Raw genomic sequence first — 15525 nt, forward strand, 5'->3', positions numbered from 1 at the left:
CACCAGTCCCGTCTCCCATCACCGGCTCTGGTACAGACCGTATAAGTCTGCCCTCCCCTATCCTAGCCTCCCAACCACCAACCCCTCTTCCCCCCACCTGCTCTGCAACCCAATTTCAGCTAAGCTTCTGAGGATCCATTCCTGCTGCACAGGATTCCTTTATGCATATCCCACGCATGTTTGAATTCCGTTACCGTTTTCATCTCCACCACCTCCCACGGGAGGGCATTCCAAGCGTCCACCACCCTCTCCGTGAAAAAATACTTCCTGACATCTTTTTTTTTTTTTTTTATTTTATTTAATAAGTTTTAACAAATTATTACAAGAACACTTGGTTCCTGACATCTTTTTTGAGTCTGCCCCCCTTCAATCTCATTTCATGTCCTCTTGTTCTACCGCCTTCCCATCTCAGGATCCCATCTTCCCATCTCCCATCATCCATGTCCAGAATTCTCCTCTCTTCCCTGCCCTCCCCTCCCCTCCATCCATCCATGTCAGCAATTCTCTCCCCTGCTCTGCCCTCTCCCCTCCTGTCCAGTGATTTCTTCTCTCTCCCTGCCCTGCATCCATACATGGCCAACAATTCTCCTCTCCCCTGCCCTCCCCCCTACATGTGGCAGGCTGCAGCGTTTTTGGGAGGCAGCTCTGGCTCTCCCTCCTTCCTTCCTTGGTTCCCGCTCTGGCTCCCCGATCGGCAGCCCCCCCCCCCCGCGTGTTTTAACCTTTACTCTCCGACGTGGGAGTGATGTCAATCAATGAAGAACGTAGAACAGACTCGCTTCCAGCTTCTCTCTTCACACAGTGTCCCGCCCTCGCGGGAACAGGAAGTGCATCATCGCTGACGCTGAAGGCGGGACACTGTGAAGAGAGAAGCTGGAAGCGAGTCTGTTCTACGTTCTTCATTGATTGACATCACTCCCACGTCGGAGAGTAAAGGTTAAAACACGCGGGGGGGGGGGGGGGCTGCCGATCGGGGAGCCAGAGCGGGAACCAAGTAAGGAAGGAGGGAGAGCCCGAGCTGCCTCACAAAAGCGCTACGCTTGTGAGGGCAGCAGGGAAGTCTGAAGTCCACGATTGGGCTGGGGCGAGGGTAAGCACCGCGGCGGCGCCCTCCAGAGGTGGGCGCCCCCCTGCGGCGCTTACCTCGCTTACCGCATCGGCACGGCCCTGCCTAGAGGCCTGCGTGTATGCAGGTCCCTGGAGCATGTTTAGTGGGTCCGCAGTGCACTTCAGCCAGGTGGCCCCAGGCCCATTCCTGTTGGATTATTTGTAGTAAATAATTAGCAGATTTTAGTACACACAGCTTCAGCTTTAGAAATGTTAATTTCTTTCTTCATCTCTCTCTCATTCACCCCAGAATAATTCACTGCTGAGTCACTTTAAAGTTGAAGTAACAAAACATCTGTTTACTCACAGTTTGCAGTTAGATTATAATCAGACAGGCTTTTATATACATATTACTATACATTTGTATTATCAGCTCCTTCCATGTGCTTAGATGGTAATGGATGCTCACACCACCATAGATCCTCTCAGGTTAGGAGAGATCATGAGCTCCATGTGCTCCATGTGCTGCATGTGCTGTGTCTGCTGTGTCTAACCCCCACAGGAAGTTGCATAGCAGTGTGACCTCTCTAAGTAATTCACATCAGAGGTCACAGAGTAATCACAGAGAAAAGATTGCTGACAGTCAATGCATGTAAAAATACAATTACATTCCAACAAACCCCTTCTCATGCATAACTGTCATGCAATTATTTATTCATACAAAGTCCAAGCTTTATACGCAGATTCACAAAATGTTCTCTGGGTAACGGTTTGGTCATGATGTCAGCTGTCATCTCACTGGTGTGACAATAGTGTAGACTGATGACCCCTTCTTTCGCCAACTCTCGCACGTTGTGGTATTTCGTTGCGATGTGCTTGGTGCGTGACTGAACCTTGTCATTCTGTGACAGTCGGATGCAGCTCTGATTATCTTCCATTATCTGGATTGGTCTTTTTTCAGCTATTCCAAAATCCAGCAAAAGTTTTTCAATCCACATCAGTTCTCTGCACGCTTCCGATACGGCCACGTATTCAGCTTCTGTAGAAGACAAACTCACAATACTTTGTTTATGACTGGCCCATGAAATTTGTACATTTCCATACATAAACACATATCCACTTGTGGATTTATAATCAGAATGATCCCCTGCCCAATCTGAATCACAGTAACATATTAGTTTTGGATTACTATTGGCTGAAATCTTTAATTTACAATCAATGGTACCCTTTAAATACCTTACCATCCTTTTAACTGCAGTCCAATCTGATTTGGTAGGTGAGCTGACCCTTCTGCTCAAAATTCCTACTGCATTTGCTATATCAGCCCTGTATGTGGTAGCTAGATATAAAAGCTTACCTATGGCTGATCTATATTGGATGTTATCTGGTAAAGGTTCTCTTACTGTTTCATCCTTCAGAAAATCAGTGATCATGGGAGTGCTTACAACTTGGGCATCTTGCATACCTAAACTTTCAATAAGCTCATTTATTTTCTGCTTCTGGCTTAGAAGATAAGAACCATCATTTTGTTTCTCAATTTCTATACCAAGATAGTATGACACATTACCCAGTTCTTTTATCTCAACATTGAGGTTTAAACACTTTACAATGTCCTTGTACTCTTGCTCACTTTTGCTTGCAATGAGCAGATCATCAACAAAAGCTAAAATGTATGCATATTGTCCATTTGTGCACCTAGTGTACAAGCATTTATCTGCTTCACCTTGCTTAAATCCTAAATTTGTCAATATTTCATGCAATTTTTCATTCCAACATTTTGCACTTTGCTTTAATCCATAAAGACCTTTGTTTAATTTACACACTAGCTGTCTTTGTTTTGTATTTATGAAACCTGTTGGTTGTTCCATGTACAAGTCTTCAGTTATATCTCCGTGAAGAAATGCTGTTTTCACATCAATGTGGTTGACTTGCATGCCTTTTGAGACTGCAATGCTCAGAAGTGTTCTGATTGTCGTGTGTTTCACTACAGGTGCAAACACTTCATCAAAATCTTCTCCATATTTTTGAAGATATCCCTTTGCCACTAATCTGGCTTTATACCTTTCCACTTTTCCTTGTGCATTCCTTTTTAACTTGAATACCCATTTGCATCCTATAGCTTTCTTGCCAGGAGGTAATTTTGTAAGAATCCAAGTATTATTTTTATCCAATGCATCAATTTCTTCTTGTGCAGCTTTATGCCATTCAGCAGCTTCTTCTGCTGACATTTTCTCAATCTCATCCCATGTTAAGGGCTCTTGAGCTTCTGCTGACTTTGTTAGGTAAGACAGTCTTGGGGGTGGAACACCTTTGTTTTCCCTGGATGAGCGTCTGACAACAGGTTGGTCCGACCTTTCCGCATCCTCTAAATCTGAGAGTTCTTCTCCAATTGATTCCCCTTCTCCAACTGTACTGTCTTCTTCAATGATCCTTTCTGTGTCTGTTTCCTCTGCCTGTTCCTCGTTAGATACAGATGAGTTGCTTTCAGACATCTGCCTTGGTATGGCATTTATATACACTGGCATGTCTATTATGGTTCTAGTTTCATATTCTGGATGATAAGGCTCATCTGGGATAATCCAGCCTTTATCAACCCTTTTGTTTTCATCAAAACATGTAACATGTCTTATGCCAACAATGCCAGTTTTCAGATTCAAAATTCTATATCCTTTGTGTCCTGGAGTATAGCCAACTAAAATGCCCCTTTCTGTTGTGGAATCCAGCTTATGCCTTCTTTGCTTTGGTATATGAGCATATGCTGTACTTCCAAATGTCCTTATGTGTGACAGGTTTGGCTTCCTACCATGCCATGTCTCATGTGGTGTGCGCTCAGCGCCTTTAGTTTGCATTCTGTTTTGTAGGTACACCGCTGTGAGAATGGCTTCCCCCCATAGTCTTTTAGGGAGATTGCTATCTGACAGCATACATCTGGTCATTTCCACAATTGACCTAAATTTTCTCTCTGCAACAGAATTTTGCTCTGGTGTATAAGCTACTGTTGTGATATGCTGAATGCCTTCTTGTTCTAGAAATGTGCGCATGCTTTGTGAAGTGAACTCACCACCATTGTCGGTCTGAAGAACCTTTGGTTTTCTTTCAAATTTATTGCTCACCATGGCTACGTATTTCTTCAGCATGTCTGTGACTTGACTTTTCTCTTTCAGCAAATAGGCCACACAATATCTAGAGAAATCATCCAAGAATATTAGCACAAATCTGTTATTTCCCAATGATGGGATATTAAACGGTCCACATAAGTCACTGTGTATTAAGTCCAGCACTTTATTACTCCTATTTCCTGTGTATGCAGGAAATGAGGGTCTCACACCTTTTTGAGTAACACAGTCTATGCATTTCTCCATTTTACCAGCATCTGCACTTATCTGAATGCCGGTGGCCAGTTGCTTACTGTAAAGATCCTGGATCACCTTAGAATCACGATGTCCCAGGCGGCGGTGCCAGATTTCCGGACTACATTTACCATCATTCTTCCTTACTTGCGCCATATGTGAGGCTTCACCTGAAATGCTCAGTTTATAAACATCATTATGCATAAAAGCTTCAGCATACACTTCATCATTTTTAGAGATTGTGCACTTACTGTTTTCAAAATGAATCACAAATCCCTTCTTATCTAATGTAGATACACTAAGCATATTGCAAACTGCTTGGGGAATATACAAGACATCACTTACAGGAATTTCTTTAACTTCATTAGACACTTTGCATTTTAAGAATCCAATACCTTTTGCTTGGATCTTAGCAGTCCCTGCGTTTGCAGTTTTAAGAATACCTTCCTCTGGACACATTTCCTGAAAGAAATTCTTACAATTGGTTAAATGGCATGTGCTCCCTGAATCCAAAATCCAAGTACTTTCATTTGAATTATTATTTACCATAGTCAAAGATTTTTCTGCCATTAGAAAGCCCTTGTGTTTATCTTTGTCCTTCATACATTTCCTGGTTTGAAAATTCTTTAGTTCCATTGGCTTAGGTGAGCTAGAGGGAGTGTTTTGTGTTTCCTTACACCATTTAGATACATGTCCCTCCTTTCCACATGAGTAGCAAATCAGCTTGCCCTTGGGTGGAGTTTTCCCATAGCTCCGCCTTCCTCTGTTCTTTGCCAAGAAATTTGTTTCATTTCTCTCTGACTTGCTTTGAGAACACATCTCCTCAGAATCATTTATTATGCATTCCTGCCTTAGTTTTGATGTTGCCTGTTCAAAAGATTGCCCTTCAATGGCCTCATTTACAGACCTAAAAACATCAAACTTCTTTGATAGTGAGGTAAAAAGAAATGCTCTTTTCAATGCATCACACATGGGAATTCCAGAAAGTTCTAACTTTTGAAATGAAGACATAAGATGCATAATGTGATCATTACATTTACTTTTATCCCTTAATTTGGTTTCATTCAACTCTGCCAGCCAAATTGGTTGCTGCTTTGCATATGTAGTTGCATACATAGTTCTCAGTTTATATAAAATGTCCTTTGGTGTATCTTTTCCCTCCACTAATATGGCTTGTTTCTCTGAGAGAGCTTCCAAAAGCATGCACTTCACATAATAGTTTGCATTGTCCCATTCAGCCATATTTTCAGCTGTTCTGTCTTGGTCTAAGCATATATTTAATCCTTTTGCTCGAAGGAGACATATGAATCTTAGTTCCCACTGCCGATAATTAAACTCAGTTAATCTAGGCACCTTGAGAGAATAGAACAATGGTGAATTTCTTCCCTCAGCCATTTTCTTAGCCTTCTGTCTGCTGTGTGGGGGGGAGAGAGAGACAGACTGAATCTTTCCTTTAAAACTTAAGAGAAAAAATGTGGCCTTTTTTTCTGCCTGGTAATATTTCTCTTCTTTTTCAATTCCTGGCCCTGGGCCCATAACCCTTTTGTTGGATTATTTGTAGTAAATAATTAGCAGATTTTAGTACACACAGCTTCAGCTTTAGAAATGTTAATTTCTTTCTTCATCTCTCTCTCATTCACCCCAGAATAATTCACTGCTGAGTCACTTTAAAGTTGAAGTAACAAAACATCTGTTTACTCACAGTTTGCAGTTAGATTATAATCAGACAGGCTTTTATATACATATTACTATACATTTGTATTATCAGCTCCTTCCATGTGCTTAGATGGTAATGGATGCTCACACCACCATAGATCCTCTCAGGTTAGGAGAGATCATGAGCTCCATGTGCTCCATGTGCTGCATGTGCTGTGTCTGCTGTGTCTAACCCCCACAGGAAGTTGCATAGCAGTGTGACCTCTCTAAGTAATTCACATCAGAGGTCACAGAGTAATCACAGAGAAAAGATTGCTGACAGTCAATGCATGTAAAAATACAATTACATTCCAACAATTCCCCCCCCACACCTGTAACACTTGTGCTGGTAAATGGGAGGCCTCCAAAACCCACTGTACCCATATGTAGGTGCCCCCTTCACCCCTAAGAGCTATGGTAGTGTTGTACATTTGTGGGGTTTGGGGAGGGGGGTTGGGTGTTCAGCACCCTTGGTAAGGGAGCTATGCATGTGGGAGCTTTTTTTGAAGTCCACCGCACTGACGAAGGGTACCCAGTTGGTGTCCTGGCATATCAGGGGGGCGAATGTACTACGAATCCTGGCCTCTCCCACGACCAAATGGCTCGGATTAGGAAGTTTTTGAGCTGGGCGTTTTTAGTTTCCATTATCGCTAAAAAAAACAAACGCCCAGCTCAAAAACGTCCATTTTTTCGAAAATACGGTTAGGCCCGCCCCTTCATGGACCCGTTCTCGGAGATAAATGCCCATGGAGATAGGCGTTTCTGTTCGATTATGCCCCTCCACATAGAATCCAGGAGTATATGAATCAAGCTTCTCAAGAATCGCATGATGCTGGACAGCTGTCCCAGAAGCAGTACTCATGGCAAGATTCTGGGAAAGGTCAGGGATCATTAGCAAACTGGGGGGAAAGCCAGCTTGGAGGTGTTGAGGGCAGGATGATGACAGCTGACTGGGAGGAGAATCTGATGTGAGTTAAAATTGATTGTAATAAGGTTGGGGAGATTGTATGCGGGGGAAAAACGTTTTGGGGTAAATGTGGAGATACAAGATAGGATGAGGAAAAGGTAGAGTCCACAGAATCAAACTTTATTTACACATATTGTCTTGAGTATACCTGAGCTACTGTATTGGCTGCATCATTGGAGAGGGACCCCACCTTCTGCCCCTTTACCCAATACTGGAGCTATCTCTCATGTTGAAGTCTTTTTGCTAATGTGGCACTTGCTTCAAAAATAGGGAAAATTGTCAAACTAGACATACTTTGAAAAGTCCTTGTCTCCTTTCTGTTTCTTCCCTTTCCCTTTTTTTCTATATCTTCTCCCGCTGTTTGAACTACTTTATTCCTTCTCTTCTGTCTATATGGAGGGGCATAATCAAAAGGGGCGCCCAAGTTTTCCTGGCGACATCCTCGCAGGACGTCCGGCGAAGGGGCGGGGAAACCTGTATTATCGAAACAATATGGGCGTCCATTTTTCGTTTTGATAATACAGTCTGGGATGCCCAAATCTTGACATTTAGGTCGTCCTTAGACTTGGTCGTTTCTGTTTTTCCGCGATAATGGAAACTAAGGACACCCATCTCAGAAACGACCACATGCAAGCCCTTTGGTCATGGGAGGAGCCAGCACTCGTAGTGCACTGGTCCCCCTCACATGCCAGGACACCAACCAGGCACCCTAGGGGGCACTGCAGTGGACTTCAGAAAAAGCTCCCGGGTACATAGCTCTCTTACCTTGTGTGCTGAACCCCTCAAACCCCACTCCCCACAACTGTACACCACTACTATAGCCCTTATGGGTGAAGGGGGGCACCTAGATGTGGGTACAATGGGTTTCTGGTGGGTTTTTAATGGCTCACATTTACTACCATGTGTAACAGGTGGGGCCTGGGTCCGCTTGCCTGACGTGCACTGCACCCACTAAAACTGCTCCAGGGACCTGCATACTGCTGTCATGGAGCTGGGTATGAGATTTGAGGCTGGCATAGAGGCTGGCAAAAAATATAAAAAAAAAAAAACTTTTTTGAGTATCGGAGGGGGTTAGTGACCACTGGGGGAGTAAGGGGAGGTCATCCCCCGATTCCCTTCGGTGGTCATCTGGTCAGTTCGAGCACCTTTTTGTGCCTTTGTTATAAGAAAAAAAGGACCAGGTAAAGTCGTCCAAGTGTTCGTCAGGGGCGCCCCTCTTTTTCCATTATGGGTTGAGGACGCCCATGTGTTAGGCACGCCCAAGTCCCGCCTTCACTATGCCTCCAACATGCCCCCGGGAACTTTGGTCGTCCCCGCGACAGAAAGCAGTTAGGGACGCCCAAAATCAGCTTTCCATTGTACTGATTTGGGCAACCCTGTGAGAAGGACGCCCATCTTGCGATTTGTGTCGAAAGATGGGCGTCCTTCTCTTTCGAAAATAAGTTTGATAGGGTCCTATTTCCAGGCCTTATGCCCTATACTCTCAAAGCCATTGTGGCCCTGTACCTTCTCATGTCTCTCTACATTTACTTTCAATAGGCTTTCTACTTTTGACATGCATAGCCCTCTCCCTCTGCTCAGTGATAAATGTACTTACAAATTCCCCACAACGTTGCCTTCTACTACACATCCAGAGTCGTTTAATTACAATGTTATAGTCAACATTCTATGAACAACTATATCTTCTCATTTTGCTCTTTCAAAACCATATAGTAAATTACAGCTGAAGACTGACACTCATTCAGTCACTCAGTCACTGTCGTAAAACAAGACATACAGAAACATTTACATAAATGGAGTTCATAGCATTGCACAAGCTACTCAGATGTGCTTTAGCTTCTTTCTTCTTCCTTTCTGATCTTCAACTGTCTTTATGAGGTCCCGTTGTTTTTCTAACCCTTTCCTAAACAACAGTGTGTATGAACTGGGTTATTTTATACCATTAAAATTAGAAGGAGCCATGAAGAAGAGGACAATTTAGCAATGTAACATGACTGTATTATTAATGAGTCTTCCATCTGCTAATTAGCATGTACTCACTAACAACAGTAATTAATCTCATTCCTTACACAAGGTGTAACCCATTTAGTGTAATTTTAAAAACCACTTATTCAGGTAACTGATGATTTGACTGTGTAAATTGGGTTCTCTGATAATTGCTTTACCTCAAACCAGCTAACAGTATGTCTGGGATTCTACATTATGCCTTTGTTCAGCCAGATTTGGAGGTGGCATTCCTGGGGTTGTTTTGTGTAGGTTCTAAAAATAACATTCATAGACTGGTTTCAAGCAGGAATGGGCAGCCAAAACTTTTTCGTTTCATTTTCCATGTTGTTTGCAGCATTATTTGTTTTGGTAAGTCTTCATTTTCTTTTCAGAAGCAATGTTGTTAAGAGTTCTCCTTCACTGCAAATAGTATGAACCATTTGCAAAGAGGGAACACTCTTCTAGAGAGAGAACAAACTCTTTCCTGATAGTGCGTTCATGCATGCACTAATTTGCAAATGTGTAATGGTTTGTGCAAGCACATTGGTTCATTCCTGCATGCACTATTTGCAAAGAATGTGCCCTCTTTCTGAAAGAGTGCTCCCTCTTTGCAAATAGTGTGCACTATTAACAGCAAATAAAAAATCATAAAGGCGGTTATTTTACAAGCTCTATTTGTGCTTTAAACATCCCAATTCTAACATATTAGCCTGTATTTTACAAAAGCATGGGACAAAACATTTAAGCCACTAAAACTTCCAGGACTGGCAGAGGTATATTGGGGTAATATGGAGGCATGTCCATCCCCAGTTCTAGATAGTACATTGACATACAGGCAATGCAAGATCTATGTTGGAACTTAGACCACCTTTAAATCACGAATAAGTGCCATCAGCTGTCCCTGTGACTATTTGCATTGGTGCTAATTTTGAGAGAGCTGAGATAGTTTGTGAATGTGATTGCCATTTCCATCCTCCCAGGTATGTTATCTGAAACCCCTCTGTCTCCATATCTGCTACCTGCCCTTCTCCCTGCTCCATTGCTCTCCTCTTCCAATACCATGCTAAATATCTCTTACCACTCACCCGTTCCCTTCCCTTCCCCTCTGGGGTGCAGCAGGTCCCTTCTATGATCCTGTCTAGTTCTTGGCATGTTCATCATTCTGTCCACAGCCCTTTGTACTGTTTGGGGCACTGGCATCACCATGGCAGAAAATCTACACTACCCAAGCTGCAAAGGACTAAAATACAAATCAGCCTATGCATCCAGCTTCTCCTACATAAGCACGCAACTATGGAATGCACTACCAAACGTCATGAAAACAATGCACGACCTAACAAACTTCCGGAAATCATTAAAAACCAACTTGTTCAAAAAGGCATACCAAAACGATCCAACTTAAACTCCTGAACCCTGCAACACAATGAAACTTACACCAGAACTGGACAAAACTTAACTCTTCCTCCTTGATTACCTAATTTACTCTGTCACTCATGAACTCTAACGCAATACCACTCTGTATTTCTCATACCGGAATTGGCGATCACCATCACGGTACTATGTAAGTCACATTGAGCCTGCAAATAGGTGGGGAAATGTGGGATACAAATGCAACAAACAAATAAATAAATGTCTTTTGTTTGGTGTAGGCACTGAGCCTTTGCCCTGCCACACCAAAAATATGTCTGCTGTGTCTCAGCACTCTCCCTTCCCCCCACCCCACCCCACCCCACCCCCCACATCTACCTCCTCTGAGGTGAGGTTTCCCTTGCGGGACAAAAACTGCAACTTTGGAGCCAGTACAAACCTTCCCATGCAGCTTCTGCCAGTGTTTGTAAAATGGCAAGCATCATGTTTCAATATGCCTTACAAACACATCTAGGTGACTGGGCTGTAAACATTGATATTTGGATCAATAAAAAGCAACAAGCAGACCAACTTGTAAGGAATATATTTTAATTGTACAACTGTCCAACATGGTCACATTTTGCCAAATGGCTGTGTCAGGGGCTTATGACACACTAATAGGGGATTATAAAATACTTCTCCTTAGTTAGAATTATGCATCCAAGACTTCTGCAATCAGCTCTTGAATGACTAATAACAGCAAACTGCTGCTCTAAGGCAGCCACTCACTTTAACTCATAGTGAAAACTTGGCTGCAGATCACTGCCTCTCCAGGCGTTTTGTTTTTTTAACATTGATATTTGGTACATCCAAGTTTCTGAAATTGCCAGCAGCCCTAAACATTTAGGGACAAAAAATATGTATGCCTGCCACTTTACAAAATCAGCTGCTAAATGATTTGCACTCCATGGCAGCGAAAATGTTTTGATCTGCCCTTGGGTGGAAAATGTTTAACACTGCCCTGGGTTGCAAAACATTTTGAACCTCAGCGTAGTGCCAAACAATTTGCATCCCAGGGCAGTGCTAAACATTTTCATGCTATATTACCGCTGCCATAGGTGGTGCTAAATGTTTTCCGCTGAAGGCACTGGATAGATAATAGAAACACCACGGGGACCTCATGGACACTATCAGGCTTATTTTCGAAAGAGAAGGGTGCCCATCTTTCGACACAAATCACAAGATGGGCGTCCTTCTCACAGGGTTGCCCAAATCGGCATAATCATAAGCCGATTTTGGGCGTCCTCAACTGCTTTCCGTCGCGGGGACGACCAAAGTTCACGGGGGCACTAATTTTGACATTTTTGTCATGTCACTGGGATTGTTCGTTGGATTTACGCATCTCTTTATTACTGTTACCATTCATATTTATATTTATATTCCTAGTATTAGTACATGGAAATAATATTATTTATTATGCTGTGTTTTTATTTGTAGTCTTTATTTGTACATTTTATGTTTTTAGACCCCTGAGGAAAGCATTTAGCCGAAACACGGCCAGTGTTTTTTGGGTCACCTTACTTTGGGGGTCCTTTTACTAAGGTGCACTAAAAAGTGGCCTGCGCTGGTGTACACACATGTATTCAGTGCGCGTAGGTCCATGTTTCAGTGCACCTGCAAAAAAGGTCTTTTTTTGGTCAAAAATGGACATATGGCAAAATGAAAATTGGTGTGCATCCATTTTGAGCCTGAGACCTTACTGCCATCCATTCACTTAGCGGTAAAGTGTCACACATTAACCAGGTGGTAATCTTCAGCATGCATAGAATGCCGATTACCAACCGGTTAGCACCGCGTGCCGGAAAATAAAATATATTTTCCGGCGCTTAGTGGACATGAGTAAAAATTGAAATTACCACCCGGGCCATGCAGTAGCCAGGCGGTAGTTCTGAATTGGTGCACGTTGGGTGCGCATAGGTGCTTACGCAGCTCAGTAAAAGGGCCCCTTGGCAAATAAACTCTTGAATGCTCTTACTTCATGTTTGCTTTGTTTATTTGGAACTCTCCTTTCTCTCACCTTTGTGTTTGCTTGACCTTTTGTGAAAGCTGCAAGGACCCCCTCTTTTCCTGTTTGAGTTACATGGTACTACCACTATGGGTTATCTTACAATTTCAAGTTTCCAATTCAAGCTATGCAGGTATGGGCTTGATTCAGTATGGTTAATACTATAGCTCTTGTATTGTTTCCCTAAAGTCAAATAATAGATCTTATTTAGAAGAGGGAAAGTATCTACTGGGACTTTAAAGATTTAAGTCAAATATCTTTTGAAGCAATCACCCATGGGAAATTAGCACACAATGATTTAAATTCCTAATGAAGTTATCCAAATTTTCAAGTTTTCAATGTATCAGTTTGTCTTGGATTAAAAGCAATTGATCAGCTGTCACTTGATCTGTGTGCTATATTAGTTCATGTATTTCTCTCCTTTGACCTCTTAAATTAGAGTTTTCACCCATCTGGTTGGGGTCCCTGTAGTTTTAAGCCACACTACAGGGAAAGCATTTTAAGTAAGGATATGTTTACATACTATATACCTGTAACCCAAGCATGATCTGGATTATACACTGTAGAGTGATTAGAATTCAACATAGGCTTCAATTACTTCACTGATTGAGTCAAGGCTTTAACACATTTCTATTTAACCCTTTCATGTCCATATTTTTGGGTAATCTGGGTGTCACCGACCTGCTCAGTTCTCTGACCAACCCAGGCCAAAAAATAAACTTGCTCTCTTTGTTTTTCCCACCACTCACTCTCCACACATTTTGCAGTCTCTCTCACTCAATCTTGGGTGCAGGACAAGGCTGGATAAAAATCTGGATGGCCGTAAGATGTTAAGTTTGGGTTTATCCTGCATACCCTCATACAGTCAAGGAGTAAGCTCATCTCTCTCTCTCTCTCTCTCTCTCTCTCTCTCTCTCGGAATACTCACCACACCAAAGAGTTATCTTTTATGCAAACTTTACTGAACTCTGCAACTGGCAGTTAATCCAAACTCAATAATTCTCTCTATACAGTCAGCATTTGGTTTGAGAGGTTTTCCAAGACCATTTAGTACAGTTTTACCACTAATTAAATGATTTCTTATAGAAATCCTGAAATCTGCACATATTTACAACTCCTCCAGTCCATCATCCATCCCTTTGGGCTGTATAATCCAAGTCTGTGCTGGTAGCATTGGTTGTCACCAATGAACTCCTTCAGAATCAGACCTCCTTGTCTGCCCAGCTCTTGATCAGTGTCTTCCTTGTTCTTGCTCAAGAGCTAGGCTCCCCTTGCCCACCCAGAGCACTGCTCTCAAACAGTTCCATTTGACTCAGCCTTAGGTTATCTAGCCTTTCCAGGATACCTCCACTCCTTGTGGGTCCTGGCGGGGGTGAAGGCAACCAAAGACTATGTGCTCTGACAAACAAGAACTTTTATTACCTTCAAACTCCACCTCTACTATCAATCAACACTACTAATCATATCCCTCCACAACTTATTCCATTAACACACCCCTTGGGCTAGATCTCAGTCCACCCATGACCTCACTCCCTCCCCAACTGAAACTCTGGAGAGTTCTAGCATGATGACACTTGGAGGGGCATAATCGAACGTGAACACCCATGTGTAAAAACGTCCATCTCCGGAGACGGCTCCGCGAAGAGGCGGAGCGAAACATAAAATCGAAACGAGATGGCCGTCCATCTTCGGTTGCGATTATACGGTTCGGCCCGCTGAAATCCCATCATTTGTGTGGACTCTAGAGATAGACGACACAAATGGTGAGACCACTGGACCTAGAGATGGCCATCCGCGGTTTTCAGCGATAATCGAAACCGCTGCCGGCAATCTCAAAAACGGACCTAATCCAAGCCATTTGGTCGTGGGAGGGGCCAGCATTCGTAGTGCACTGGTCCCCCTGAGATGCCTCTATGCCAGCCTCAAATATCATACCTAGCTCCATGACAGCAGTATGCAGGTCCCCGGAGCAATTTTAGTTTAGTTGGTGCTGCGCGGGACCCATGCAGAGAGCAAAAATCGGAAGAAAAAAAAAACATGCAAGTGCAGTCAGGGACGTCCAAAAAAAAACATGCAAGTGCAGTCAGGGACGTCCAAATTAAAACAATGGTAATAGGGGGATTCGAACCAGAGCAATTTTAGTTTAGTTGGTGCTGCACGGGACCCATGCAGAGAGCAAAAATCGGAAGAAGAAAAAAACATGCAAGTGCAGTCAGGGAAGTCCAAAGTAAAATATTAGTAATAGTGAGATTTGAACCAGCCACCTTCTGATTACAAGACCTGTGCTCTAACCACTGCACCACTTATTCAGCTGCCTAAACCTTCTTCCCTTTCCATTAAGTCCCTCCAAGTTTCTGTCAGCCAATCACAGCTCGTTTAGCTGACACCCATGTCAGGTAAATGAGCTGTGATTGGCTGACAGAAACTTGGAGGGACTTAATGGAAAGGGAAGAAGGTTTAGGCAGCTGAATAAGTGGTGCAGTGGTTAAAGCACAAGTTTTGTAATCAGAAGGTGGCTGTTTCAAATCCCACTATTACTATTGTTTTAATTTGGACGTCCCTGACTGCACTTGCATGTTTTTGTTTTTTCCGATTTTTGCTTTCTGCATGGGTCCCGCGCAGCACCAACTAAACTAAAATTGCTTGGGGGACCTGCATACTGCTGTCATGGAGCTAGGTATGGTATTTGAGGCTGACAGAGAGGCTGGAAAAGATATTTAAACAGTTTGTTTTTTAAGGTGGGAGGGGGTTAGTGACCACTGGGGGAGACAGGGGAGATCATCCCCGATTCCCTCCGGTGGTCATTTGGTCAGTTTGGGCACTTTTGGGAAGCTTGGTCGTGAAAAAAACAGGACCAACTTTGTGTGGACTAAATGCTCGTCGGGGACGTCTTGCTTTTTTCCATTATCAGGCGCGGAGGTCCATCTGTTAACCACACCCCGGAACGCCCCTGTCCCGCCTTCGCTACCGTTTGACCACGCCCCTGAGAATTTCGCCCGTCCCCGTGACGGAAAGCAGTTGGGGCCGTCCAAATTCAGCTTTCGATTATACTTGTTTTTGAGACGGAC

The sequence above is a fragment of the Microcaecilia unicolor genome, chromosome 5, assembly GCF_901765095.1.
Source record: "Microcaecilia unicolor chromosome 5, aMicUni1.1, whole genome shotgun sequence".
NCBI lineage: Eukaryota > Metazoa > Chordata > Amphibia > Gymnophiona > Siphonopidae > Microcaecilia > Microcaecilia unicolor.